The 14,605-nt window shown below is 31.9% G+C and overlaps 1 long non-coding RNA gene across 1 annotated transcript; it reads right to left on the reverse strand.

Annotated features, from left to right (window-relative positions):
* Nucleotides 1-1,218: 1,218 nt before the first annotated feature.
* Nucleotides 1,219-8,194, reverse strand: LOC141454924 (uncharacterized). Its single transcript, XR_012459042.1, has 5 exons — nt 7,630-8,194; nt 7,412-7,557; nt 7,050-7,309; nt 5,000-5,078; nt 1,219-4,835 (listed from the first exon to the last, which is right to left on the reverse strand). It is a non-coding gene; the product is annotated as an uncharacterized lncRNA (long non-coding RNA).
* Nucleotides 8,195-14,605: the final 6,411 nt, after the last annotated feature.

A 14,605-nucleotide genomic window follows, 5' to 3' on the forward strand; every position in this document is an offset into this window, starting at 1 on the left:
ATTCTGAGCTCTACCTCCACGTGGTGCCCCCCGGGCAACTGCTCCTCTGAGCAGGCTAACAGAGCCAGTTCCTAAATCTTCTTAATTTTATTAAGGTATCTTTGTAGTCTTTGGATACGATAATAGTCCAAAGGTTTGTAAAGCCGTTAGGGAGATCATGCCGTCAACTTATTAAACAAGAGCAGATCTTCTCCTTCGACTATGATTCGACTGAATGGAGCCAGATTGTACCCCCCCATCCTTCCAAATTCCCCACAACAAATTTAATAACTTTAATTTTAACTTTTGAAATATTTTATTTTTAATAGTTCTTAATTTTCATTTCTATTACTGTAGTAAAAATCAATAAAATGGCAAAAAAAATGTCCTTTGAGTAACCCTCAGAAGGCTTCTAACAGCTTCGTTCAGGGGGCTACTTTAAGAGGATGTCCTGGTTTCAAGGTTTACTTTTCAATTTTTTTCACGATGAAAAGCTTTTGCATCACTTATATTTAAAAGATTTTACTCAAGAAAACTGATTTACCAGCAGGAAAAAGAAACGCAGAACCTTATTCATTATACCACACTCCGTCGGTTCTGGTTCTTCAATAGTTACTTTCCGTTATAGTGTGACACCATCCTGGAGCCCCCCCAAACTTGGGCTACTAGTATTGATAGACAACTGTATCAGTTTACTTTTCTTTTTTTTGGGGGGGGGCCAATTGAAACCGCCATTTGGGCCCATTCTTCAGGTGTTCTCTTTCCTCTTACTCCTAAAGAGGAAGTCTTGCAATCGTCTCAAATTTTTTTAATATATAGAGTTTTCAGGTGAAATATCTATTTTGAGATAACTGAAGTCAAGAAAATTCTGCTAGAATTAATTGACTTACAAAGTTGATCATGAGCTTTTTTTTGAAAATTTCCAACACAAAGGGCCTTTTTTAAAGTGACAAAAACAGCAGTAGGGGAAGCTTTGGTAACCAAATTGGAATAAGTTTAAGCTATTGTTCCAAAATATTATGCCCATGTTTCCCAGCCGTTAATCAAACTTGCAAGCACATTGAGACTGTATTTTATGGCAAGTTATCCCACACACCCCAACTTTACAAACTTAATTTTACTACTGAAACAATTTTCTATTAATTTCTAATTATAAATTTTCTAATTAATTCCTTCACAATACTCGCACGATATCTAGCTTTATAATTAATATACCACACATCCACAGAATAATAATACAAAATTTAATTCTAAACCATTGTTTACATTATTTTGATCTTAATAATAATTGAATGTTATTACATATATAGGTTTAAAAGATACATACGAGAACATACATATACATACTAGTTTACATACATGTGGTACATACTCTAGAGACTGATACCTGTATGAGAGAGAACTCAGCTAATATATTTAATGACAAAGATAAAGTTTATGCATTACAATAACACATTCACATTTATATATATATATAATGTCTATCTGTTTGTAATATATAATTAATAATATCAAAGGTTACATAATACGAGAAGTGACTGTCAGATGTGTTAAAGTTGAAGTTGCTTTCTATTACATCCACAGGAGATTAGTTTGCCCTCATTTTACCTCTTAAGATACATTATTATTATTATTATTAATAATATTATTCATTAATATTAAGTATTTTGTTGATGAACAAAGACAACTTGGCTGTTATTGTATTAATAACAATAAAATAAAGTTAACAGGAAGCGAGATAATGATGACCAAAACTAAGGACATGTGACTTGATTAGTAGTGAACAAGCAAACTTCATAACCCCTGGTGGGACTGGATCTGTCCATGGAATTGCTTATATCGAAGAAGAAGAAGAAGAAGACTGAAGAAAAAGATTTCTTTTCCTGCAAAACAGACGAAGAAGTCCTGGGGGCAGAATGATGTGAGTATAAAGATACAATGAGTATGATCTTGGGTTTGAAATTGTGAAGAGAGAGAGAGGGCGAAAAAGAAAAATCATACGTCAGAAAAAAAAGAAAAGCAGTAGAAGTTGTTTATAAACGAAAAGAAAATATTAATTAGGCTTTTTGGGCAGTGGTTCCCAAACTTTTTTGACCCATGGGCCCCTTTTTATGATCAAAACTTGGCCATGGACCCCTTTTTATAGTCAAAATCCCCTATTGAAAGGGGTCCGTTGGGACCACTTTGGGAACCACTGCTTTAGGGTATACGTCTAAACACGTGGCTATTATAATGACATCAAATTTTATCCCTAAACCTCTCTTAATATAAATAAGGATTCAAGATTGGCGAGGAATCGGTCAAATAAAACAACTCGTCTTTTTGCCAACGTTTCGACAAATATATTGCCTTCTTCAGGGCTTGGATATTACAAATACAAAACAATTTACAGAGTCAGCAGCATAGAAAATCAGTAAAAATCAGTAATATAAAAATAAACAGTAAAATATATTACTCTTGGTTTAAAAAGGGTCTGCGATTGGTTAGTATTTGTAGTAGTTACTGTAATAGTGTTTGAGGAGATGTTGGTTGTAGATGTTGATGGATAAATAACACCTTGTATTGGTATAAGATATAATATATGTATATGACTGACTGCCAAGGACTGTATACTTTACACTACAAGAACAGAACAGATTGACTGACGTGGCTAAAACGATGTGTACAATTAAAGTGCAAGACTTTGAACAGAACCTCAGAATCTGCGAATCACAGAATCTCCTTTTGACTTTCCTCTCGTTCTTATATACATTCACCGAGCCTCCCTTCTCTGTGTGCCGAGGGGGCTGTCTCTCTCTCTCTGGCTAGAGTGGGTGAGTGGTGGGGTTTCACTACCCTTACATTACTGTGGGCGCCACGGTAGCCGAGCGGTTGAAGGCTAGACCCGCGAAGTTAATATGCATTTGTGGTACTGGGTTCGATTCTCCCGGTCTAGGCCTTGGATTTTATTTAATGGTTAATATGAGAAATTTATAGTAAAAGTATGTTAGGCGGTTATAGGCTAGACCCGCAAAGCTAAGATGTATTGCGGTACTAGTCTATATTCCCAATGGTTAATATGAGGAATTTACAGTAAAGTATGTTTGCTAGTCGCCTCCGTCCACGACACCTAATTGGTAGTTGGACGTTAAGCCCCGCCTGAAAAAATAAGCAATTACTTTACTTTACTTACTTAATTTTAGTAGTTACTGTGATAAAAATTATAGAAATTAACTATACAATCATTTCGGAAAACTATTAATATCCCTCATGAGTATTAAAAGATTATTTGAATAAAATTGTCTTTCAATAAATAAATTATTATTAAAGTAATTCTACATTTAAAATGATATCATTAACAAAGCTGGATAAACATAATATTTTAAGCAACTTAATAAATAACAAATCAGACTATAACTAATACAAATTAATATTCAAATGAAATGGGATACCATAATGGGAACCCAATTGAGTTTCAATAAGATAAGTAATCACTAAATCAAAATTTAAAATACATCAGCCAGTTTAAAAATTATTTAATTCTTTGCGGCTAGATTGGTTAAAAACTGTCCCACCTTTTGCTTAGCTTTTGCTGCATGCTGGGATATATTTTAACCCACCTCGAAAAGTTGAAGTTATTCATACATACAGCTTAATATGTTATTTAAAGTAGTTCATTCAGTTGGCAGTGCTATGCACCAATGCGTAAATAAGTTGAATAATTTTTATATTTATTATAAACTTGACCGATAGTAAAAAATGGTGGCACCGCATACTGTTGCTATTATTGGGATGCAGCTGTTGTTAATTCATGTATTGTTTTTAAACAATTGGGTCAAAAACATGGAACTTAAACATTTCAAGGAACAGTGCGCTGAAGGACAGTGCTGTACTATCTGCAAAGTTCCGCTTTGTTTTGGTAAAAAGTTGTGTTTTGTATGAACATTGTATGAAAGCAGAGGTGAGCAACCTTTTTAATCAATGGGCCAATTTAAATTTAATTTTTTTTGGGGGGGCGGGCCGCACATAGATTAACTCTTATTAATAATTTACGAAACTTCGTACGAAACGCATCGCGTCCGTATTGCATGTTTGAACAAGCCACCGACAAGTGTGTATCTCGTCACAAAAAAAAAATCGCGCAGACGCGGCGCGTTCGTATTGCATGTTTAAAAACGTCGTCGACAAGTAACTCGCCATAAAAAAAATATGTAGGTTTAGTATGTACGACCATTTTATTATAATTAATTTTATAACAATATATTGATGGGAGAAAGTCGATAAAATAAATTCAATTTTAGAAATGCTTGGCGGGCCGCATGCGGCCCGCGGGCCGCGTGTTGCTCATCCTTGATATAAAGCATTAGTTGCATAGTGGTATTATACAATACCAGTGTCCCACACTAAAAAAGGACTATTGAAATGGTATTAATTTTTTCTTTTCCTTTTTTCTCGTATTTCGAGAGTGATGATTATTTGAGAGGGATGATTACATATGTAAGATAATGGGAATGAATGTTTATTTCCATTTTTTTTATAATAAAAGAAATTCTGTGCAACTAGGGCTTTTATTTTCTTTAAAATCGTGTGACTCAAAGAGTTAAAAAAAAAAATAATTTTCAGTTAAACTAACTCATTTTCATAATAAGTTCTTGAAATAATTTTACTGCATTTTGAACTAAATGCATTTTGCCATAGATAGTTACAAATAAATTTTAAACATATTTACATAAATTAATGCGATATTCATCAAATTAACATTTGATAATAATAAATTTTTCTTCCAAAAATAGGATCATGTTGGCTGAAGTGCCCTCTGAAGTCTAAAGTTCAAGTTAGTTGGACGACATCTTGTTTCCGAGACTACAATCGTTTGCCTTTTTTTTTTGTGTAAGTGAAGTTCAAATTATTTTAATATATTCAGTGTAAGTTTAAATATATAATACATTCAATAAATAATGAGCAATGAAAGTATATTAAATTTATGGGGTTTTATTGAGTAAACAATAAAAACAAGTAAAACTTGGATGGCTCAACTTACGATTCAGATACGGTGAGTGTTGCATTCTTTTTCCTTTTTGGACCAAAATTTAGTTCACGTTTAACTTTTTTTATTTAATCTGAAATAAAGAAAACTATTAATATAAGAAATAAACATTTTACGAAGATCTTTATTTCGCAATTAAGATCAGATAAGATCATGAATTTTAACAATTTCATAATGAATCTTTCATTTTAATCTAACTTAAGGGATGCCATTCTAAATTTATTGTATGTATTCAAATTTAAATGAAGAATGGTAAGTTTTGCCAAGATATATTTCTTAAAACTTATTGAAATCTATTTGAAGATTGTTTTATGTTCTTTTGTGCGCACAGAAAATCCCTTAAACAAGATTTTAAGCAATCTATTTAACGTTAAAAACGATCATGAACAATTATTTTTACAGTTGTAAGATGGTAAAGAGTTTAAAGTAATCTTTTAATTACTTTAAAAAGCAATATGATACAAGATTGACCATCAATAGCTTTAAAAATAAATTCTGATAGAAGATTATCAAAATCTGCATTTCTTTTGTTTTTTTATGAATACTATTTTAAGTGAAATTTAAAGGTTTTCTTGAAATTTAAATGACTAATGGTAACTTTTACATCAAATATATTTCCTTTTTTTTGTTAAAATCTAAAGTAAAGAGTATGGGTTTTACCTTTTCAAGTGTTCAAAATAGTAAATTTGATCGATTAGCGACGAAAACGTAATTTTAAGCATACATTTTATAGATTTAGAAGTGGAACTAAGCTTTAGAAGCAATTCCATTTACATTCTTAGCCAATTAAAAAAGATTTGCTAATAATGTTTAGAGTTTCAGCGGTGATTAATTAGTAATTTATCAAATACTGCGTTTCTTTATCCTAAGATTATGATCATTAGAAGGTAATTAAGTGATTCTTTAATAGATCAGAAAAGCTTAATGATAGATTTACTTTTGTTTAACATAGAATGATTCTTAAAACATTAATTTGTTGTTTCCAGAAATGCAAGTTAGCTTTAAAAGTAGTTTTTTATTACCCAAATAGATTAGATTCAACTGTAAGATTGATTTAAAACTTTCATTTCTTTATTACAAAATTGTTTAAATCAATAAATGTATGAATCTTAAAAAGTTAGTAGGTAATCTACAATTGATCAGAACCATTTAATTAAACTAAAGTGACCATAGTTACATTACTTTTTAAATTTAGTTTAATTAATGAAGTTTTTGAAACAAAATAAACGTAGCCTTAATCTGAGAAAGTTTCGGATACAGTTCAGATAGCATTCAAATGCATGTAGGTTGCCTTAAATTTTGAATGATTTGCAGACAGAGTATAATTGTTATTTATGTATAACGTTGCTTATACTTTTATCTAGAACTTTAATTATGAAAATTTGTAAGAATTATCAATATTTTAGCTTGATATTCACCAATAATGCAAAGTTATATCTTTATTTTATTGTAAAGATTCACTACAGAGATTTCCATAAGATCCATTGGTAAATTGGTTAGATGAAAAAAATCTCATAGCTCACATGGTAGATAGTAACCCTCTAAATTTATTGAAAATGTAATTTTTAAAATCTCTTAATTGATTTTGGTTAAATAAAATCATAAACTGGAGATTTTGGTGTGAAGTTACTAACATCTTCAACTCCTCAGCCAAAATAGGTTATAACTAGAGAAAGGTCATTCACTTTTCTGAGCAAAAAGAACAGTAATGTACATATTTCTCCTCATTGTTTTCAAAGTTATGTATTTTCTAAAAAAAAAAATGTTGGTAACAGAATTAAGTCTAATTAGTGCCCAATTTAGCTGCAATTTCAGATTTTTTAGCATTAACAAGCTGAATTCCCTTATGTTGGTATGAAATTGTTCTAGGGGAATTTCAACATCATCCAAAGGAACAGAAATTTATAAAGTTCGGGCTCAAATGTAGCAAAATTATTATAGTAGTTCTCTATTGTAACATTTTTATGCTGTGTATGCTCAAACAATGGGCTGAAGTGGTTAGGTTAGGTGAACACTTAATTAGAAAAATAGTTTTCAAACATACCTGGATTGTTAATCCTAGTTTAAGTCATTAAGCTTCTTGATGAAAATAAGGCTTAAGTTTGTTTAAGTCTATTGCAATCACAAAAAAAAAGCACTTCTCTCCATAAAAATGTAAGCTCTTTTTAAGTAATACTATCCATTCGCTTGAAATGAATCCTTTGCTATTTCCAGTTAGTATTCAATGTACAATCCACTTGTACAATCCAACAAAAATGCAAATGAAAAATAAAAGATCCACAAAAAAATAAAATGCTGAATTCTCTACAACAGAACAATGTTTAGTATTTTCATAAACATTTTAGTGATAGATTGTTTTTATAGATTTCACTTTATTAACAAAAAAATAATGAAAAGAATGTGTACTTTTTGAAATAATGTGGAGATCATAAAGTAGCCTTCAACTTGTGCAATATCTTCTCAAACTTTAAAAGTAGGATTTCAATTTGGCCCTCTAATATTTACTGATTGTGAAAACAGTGGATCCACGCTTCACAAAGCTTTAACCTAAACTGTAAATAGAAAATAAAGCAAATCATTGATTAAAAATAATACTAATATCACCATAAAATAATGTCCAAAACCTTATCATTTTGCTCTTTTTCTTGTAACCTATTCATAACCTCAGAAATGATGTTGCAACATGTAATAGACAGTTTTTTCCCCCGCTTTATTAATAAAAGTTTGGGGAAGAAATTAATATAATTTAATTATTATAAATCAAGTTTAAATTCTTAATCAAGTATTTCATGTGAAATGGCCTGTCTAAACTGAATTCTAAACGTTTCTCAACTGTACTGGACATTGTAAACAAACATTTAGTATGATTGTTTCGCTAAATTTTTTTAGTTCAACAATGGCATATTCTCATTTACAAGGAGTCTTCTAGTTCTAGTTAGTATTATTGGCGAGTCTAAGTATTAGTGGCCTAACTTAATGTTAGTCTTAACCGCATCAAGTCCTCTATAGCCTATTAACCAAATTAAAACAGAAACTCTAATGGGGCCCCCTCTAGAAATAATGTCACAAGATATCTGAGCTCTAATTTTCCTAAGCATTTCCTTAAGAGTTTGTACCATTCTTGGCCTACACTGTAAACCTAGTTTTGGCAAAACAGGTACACTGATCCTAAATGTGGAATAGAATTTCTACAACTCCTTCATTACTCTATAATTAACTGATCACCCTGCCTATATTGGGGGGGCACTCCAAGCATGTACGTACTTCAGCACACTGACCAAAACCCTCAACTTGTATCCCGCTTAGGGAGAAAACAAATCTTTACATGCCCTTTCTGTTCCTTTTCTAAAACACCCTAGCCACCCCCAATTATGTTCATTTCTTTTACCATAAGTTGTATACAGGGTGTTCACTTTAAGAAGGCTCAAATGCATGTCATGCTTAAACGGTTGATCTGAGCAAAAAATGGTAGAGGAAAAATTTGTTGCACGTCATCTCTGGTTTCAGAATATGTTACTTGATTTTAGATTCCCGCCCGTGCATATACGGCAGACGCGCGACCAAAAGTGAGGGTTTGCAGTTGGCCCCCATTTTCATATACACAGTTTTAAAGAGTATAAAATTTTATGAAAGAAACCGGAAACCGCAATTCGATATCTTCAAAATTAAAGGTGCTAGGCCATTTCAAAATCTTGATATTTATTAATCATATTTCAATTTTTTTAACTTGTTATCAAAGAGAAAGAAGAGCACGCGATAGGTCATTTTTATGTATTTTTTCATCCCCTTTCTACTAAAAATATTGCCAAGGCAGTAAAGCTAGTATTTTTCTTAATATCGGGAAATAAGTCGTTTTCCGAGTGACTTTTTCTAAGAAAAATCAAATGTTAAGAGCTTTAGATGTTCTCAAGCGTACACAAAATGGCTAAAAATTAATTTTACATTTGTTACAAACAAGAAGGTTTAATAATTATTTGGTAATTTTGGGAGAGTTTTGTTTAATTACCAAAAAAATTGGAAACCTCCTGCCACATATTTAAGTGATCAATATCTTTCATATAAAGGATCAAACTTATTCTATAATTTATCAAATAATGCACTTTACTCAACTTGTGAAGCATGTGCTGTCTGTGCCTTCAAAGGTGCCTCCTCAGATATACGTAGAGAGCAGTTGATAACCTCCAGGCTATCTTTGAAGATAGTTGTAATTTTTAATAACTAACTTAGTTTTTTCTGTGTTTACAGGTAGTGCGGGAGTGTTGTTATCGTTGGAAGTGACTTGGGAACCTATAAATGAAGTGCCAGTAAGATAATAAGTAATTTTTCCGGGGTTTTTCCAAATTATGACATAATACAGAAAACATTGCAGTACTTTTTTTCGATTTTGTGTTAAAATACTTTTTAAATAGTGTCCAGTGTCCAGTGTCCAGTGTCTAGGGAACAGAAGGAGACATGTGTACTATAAAAGTAAGTATGTAATCAAATTTTTATAGTTTTTATAATAATTATTACTTTCTTTTAGTTTACTGCAGAAAGCTGAAATTTGATATTTAGCTTAAACACTTTCAGAGGATGAAACAGTAGAGTTTTAGTCAAAATAGGTTTATTGAAATTACCATTTTACAGAATAAATTTTTCAGTTATTTAGGATTTGTACAAAATCCGTTCCTTCCAATATATTTAAATTTAGTATTGCGTGTGTGTGTGTGTGTGTAATTTTGATTCATGGTACTTCTAAAAGAGGAAGTAGGTATCTACCATCTAAGAATCATAACTTCAAAGTTTTGAAGTTAGAAGTAAATTTGGGATTTAGTGAATTTTAATAAGAGCAAGTGATCTGAATGTTCAAAACAGATTTTGATGTCACTAATTTTATTTTTGTTTTTATCTGTTTTTACAGGAAATGTGGGAGTGTTAATATCACCGGAAGTGCTTGACTTCGGTAGTGCTTTTTATAATTTTTAAACAAAATATATATTTTTAACCAGTGCGTATAAATAGATCCGGGTTTTCCCAAATTCCGATATCATACAGATAAAAACGTTACAGTAGTTATTTTTTTGAGACGTCACTTTTTTAAACAGTGTCCATTGTCCAGTGGTACAGAAGAAGACATCGATGGATATCTACCAGCAAGAGATAGGGAACATGTCCCCTCCCTACAGCTAATTCAGGTAGGCTAATCTATACAAAATGCTGGGACTAAGGAATGCCATTCCTCGGTGGATGATAGATTCTAGTTATTATCGATCTCTGAATAGTATTTTTAATTTTTTTATTCTAAACGTATTTAGTAATTTAAAACCGGAAGGCAGCCAAGCTCCTATTACTAAATTACTAAGTAAGATGATCATCGAAACAGGAGAGAAATCATCAGCCAGTGATGATGACTCTTCAAGTAAATTAATTACAATTATTTTCAATAAAAAAATTAAGTAATTTCGTCTAAAATAAAGAAATTAATTATAATTTCAATATTTAATTTCTTATATTTAAACGCATACATTTTTTAAAATGTAATTTAAATCCAATGTATTTTCTTAGAGCGATTTGTTTTCCAGCTTTTCATTTTCATTCGCACTTTAAACATTGATAGTTTAATAAGTAAAGTAATCGCCTATTTTTTCAGGCGGGGCTTAATGTCCAACTATACATTTACTAGGTGTCGTGGACGGAGGCGACTAGCAAACATACTTTACTATTTCTCATTTAACCATTAAATAAAATCCAAGGCCTAAAGACCGGGAATCGAACCCAGTACCACAATGCATATTAGCTTTGCAGGTCTCGCCTCTTAACCCGCTCGGCTACCGTGGCGCCTAACTTAATTAGTAAAGAACTTACAACGTTCTTTTTCTTTGTGAGCTTTGCTCAGCTGTGTCTGTAAGTTCCTGTACGAAATGACTCCTAAAACTCTTACTTGCTAACTCAAAGTTGTTTTACTCCCTGCAAGTTGCCATGGTCCTAGATATTTAAAGAACCAACAAAAAAGTTGTTTTTCCACCCAAATAGCTCATATTGTACAAAAAAAAAAAAAAAATACCACTTTTCCGATCTCGGAAGACCTCCCACAATGGATAAAAATTTTCCGGACGATAGCTCATTAAGAATAAAAAATCATAACAACAAAAATAATGATAACAACATTAATGGTTGGTAAAAAGAGCAATTAAAAAAAAAAAAAAAAAGCTATAAAGCAACATTACGGCTATAGAGGCAACAGAGAAGTATGAGGTAGCTCTAGTGTGTGTCTGTTGGTTGCACTGCACTTGGTGAGGTCAATTAGTTATTGTGTGCGTTATATATGACGTCATCCGTGACATAGTTATTAATTACACTGTCTCTATCGTTCATAATTAGCTTCGTGTGACCTCATTAATTAATTACGTTTTCCTTTATATATATATATATATATATATGTATCTTTATATACTTACATATCTTTATATAAATATCTTTATATATATCGCATAAAAGTGTATTTAATTAATGTTGATTAAAACCCAATTGATTTTTGATTTCACTTGAATATTTCTGCATTTTTTAAATCAAGTTTCTCCAGCAGTTTTGAGTAAATTTAATTTCCAGTAAAATTTAGTACATGTTGCAAAATTTTGCAATCAGTATTATAATGATTAGGGTAATGGATAGTGGCGTAAGTAATGTGAGTTTTTAAGTTCTATCCAGATGAAAATTTTAATAATAAACTTTATAATTAATATATAATAAGAAGAAATTGGTACCATAAACCAGAAATTTCTGGAGTTCATCAACCCTGAAACATTCTCCTCCTCCTCCGTCCGCCCACCCACCGCCGAAAAAACCTTATTACAATATCCTGAAACAGTTATAGCTAGCTGAACCATATATGAAATTACGTAGTTATAAAATATGAAATAGTAATTAGTAATTAATGAAAAATATGCAGTAAGTGTAGAAGAAGAAGAAGAAGAGAAGAATCCGAACCGGAAGTGCTTAAGGTGCTCGTAATGATATAGCATGATCTATAGCAGAATAAATAATGCAACAATATCTATCTCTCCACGTAATTATTACATCGTTTGCATTATTTTTATGGTAGTAAAATACCACTTTAATTAGATGTTCATCTAGTTGAAATCTGATTGATTGTACGTTTCTTTCTTTTTTGGTACGCCTCTTTAGGATTTACGGGTAACAAAGGAAGTGATGAACAGTAATTAAGCGTAAATTCCGGATATCATTTTGTTAAAGAAGTTACCCAGGTGTCTGTTAGTTGTACTGGATGTACTTTCTTGATAAGTAAAGTACCGTTTAGTGATATTAATGTAATGTTGTGAATTAAGTAGGCGCTAAGCCCTAAAGTTTCATCCCTCATGTCAAGGACAGGTTTCAGTATCATGGTGTAGATGAAGAAGTCTTTATTGTTTAATGAATGTTTCGATCTTTTTGTCGAGAGAAGTCTAAGAGTGAAGTTTTGAATCGTCTGTTTCAGTTCTTTCCTTTTAACCAGTTAATTGTTTCGATCTTATTGGAAAATGAGTCCCCTAGGCCAGGGGTCGGCAACCCATTTTAAGTAAAGAGCCATATTTCCTTAAATAATTTTAATAAATCTTACCAAGAGCCGCAAGGATGATAGTGTAAACAACTCTGTAGATCACTTGTATTCACAAATTATTATTTTACGATATTCAATAACGTTTAAAAGTTTTATATAATTATTTTCACACATTGCAAAGTAAATAATAACTTAAGGAATGAAAAGGCGGCAGTCTTACAATATAAAATCATGTACTTTATTTTGATATTGTATAATTCTATTCAATTTCGAACCCAACACATTTAAAATTATTTTTGAAAAAATGCCTTTAATAAACGGAATTTTCATTCGTTTCAATAAAATCAAACTATACAATATATTTTGGGCAGGCTGAAGAGTCACACAATTCGGATAAAAGAGCCGCATGCGGCTCGCGAGCCGCGGGTTGCCCACCCCTGCCCGACGTGCGTCGTACAAAATTAAGCGATGACGAATATATTCGTCAAACCCAGATGTTTGTTTGATATGAAATTGGGTTGCAATGAAATGACTTTTATATTTATTGCGTTATATTATTTCATGTACATTTATTCATTTATTTATATTAACATAAATAGGTTCCAAAAACATCAAAATTCAATTTAGGAATATATTTTAGACTAAACTGAAATTGCAAAATTAACTGCCGATGGTCACTACTAGAAAACGCATGACGAATATAATCGTCATAACACAAAATTTTATACTTTTTCCATGATGAATATCTTCGTCATAAACAGTTACGTCACTGGTTAAGTCTAGTACATGGCATTTCAGGTTGGGATTTTATCCATTAATAAGCCTAGGTACTTAACCCAATCTGGGTTTTGGGAAGAGAAGTGTGCTGTAGGCAATCGTGTGGAAGGATGGTTCTCTCCTTAAGGAGAATGCAATGTTAATTCTCCATCTCTTTAGCCAAGGCTCGACGGGATTCTGCACGGGATTGAAGATAATTGTAATTGTGTTAATTTCCAATTTTGTTATTTCAACGGAAATAACCGTTTCCTTGTTCCCTTGAGTCCTGAACAAGTGGTTTTTCGTAAATTCATATATGTGTGTGTATTGGCGTAAGTTCCAGTGTGTGTTCAGATTTGAATACCGTAAGTCAAAAAAATAAGAAATTACAAAAAATGTTAAAATTTAATATTTAGCTTAGATGCCAATCAACACAGGAAGTCACAATAAGATTGTAGTCAGAATCGGTCGACGGAAATTACTACATATTTTACCGGAATAAATATTTCATTTTTTTAAAGGGCTTTCTCGGAAAAAAGGCCATTGCGATTTTCTTTTAAGCTTTTCTGATAATTGTACATGTATAGAGCTGTAACTAACCGGGGAAAATTCAACGGGAGAGGGGGGTGCTTAGACATCCTCTAATGTGCTAATAATGTCATTAACTGACTAGCTTTAGAATTTATTTAATAATAATAAGAATTAAATTTGAAATTGAATTTCTTAATTTCATGAAATTACGCTGACCGGAAATACCACTTTTTCCTACAGAATTTTCAGTATTTTTTTAATTTTTCTTTCACCAACTGTTACCTACGAATTAAGGCATACTTTTACGGAAGAGTGAGGGAAGAGTGATCCCTTCTGAAGTGATAAAAGGGATATATGGCTTTAACATCCGGAATTTGAATAGAATGTTTGTGTTAGTACTCTGAGAAAAGTAGTCATGATAGTTGTTGCCTATGTTTCAAAATATTTTGAGAAATAATTCGAAAAAGTCGTAGAATGTTTTGGTATCATTTAAAATGAAGAAGGTTACTATAAGAATGCAGCAGAGATATCTGGATAAAAAAAAAAGAAGAAGCTACAGAGGATAGGGGAGAATAAGAAATAAAAAACCCAGTCGCCTTCGTGTGCGTGTGATAAGAATGTTATCAGCCAGAGATGGTCTAGACATTGCGAGAGCCAAACAGGGCGGAAGTAGTGACACAGAGAGTGATGCACAGTCGTTCCAAGATTACTGCTGCTGGCTTGTCCTTCTCCACCGTCTTTACTCTCATCGCGACCATTTCTCTTTTGTTACGACA

The sequence above is a fragment of the Rhodnius prolixus genome, unplaced genomic scaffold (assembly GCF_049639745.1).
Source record: "Rhodnius prolixus isolate KJV_2025 unplaced genomic scaffold, Rpr scaffold_15, whole genome shotgun sequence".
NCBI classification, from domain to species: Eukaryota; Metazoa; Arthropoda; class Insecta; order Hemiptera; family Reduviidae; genus Rhodnius; species Rhodnius prolixus.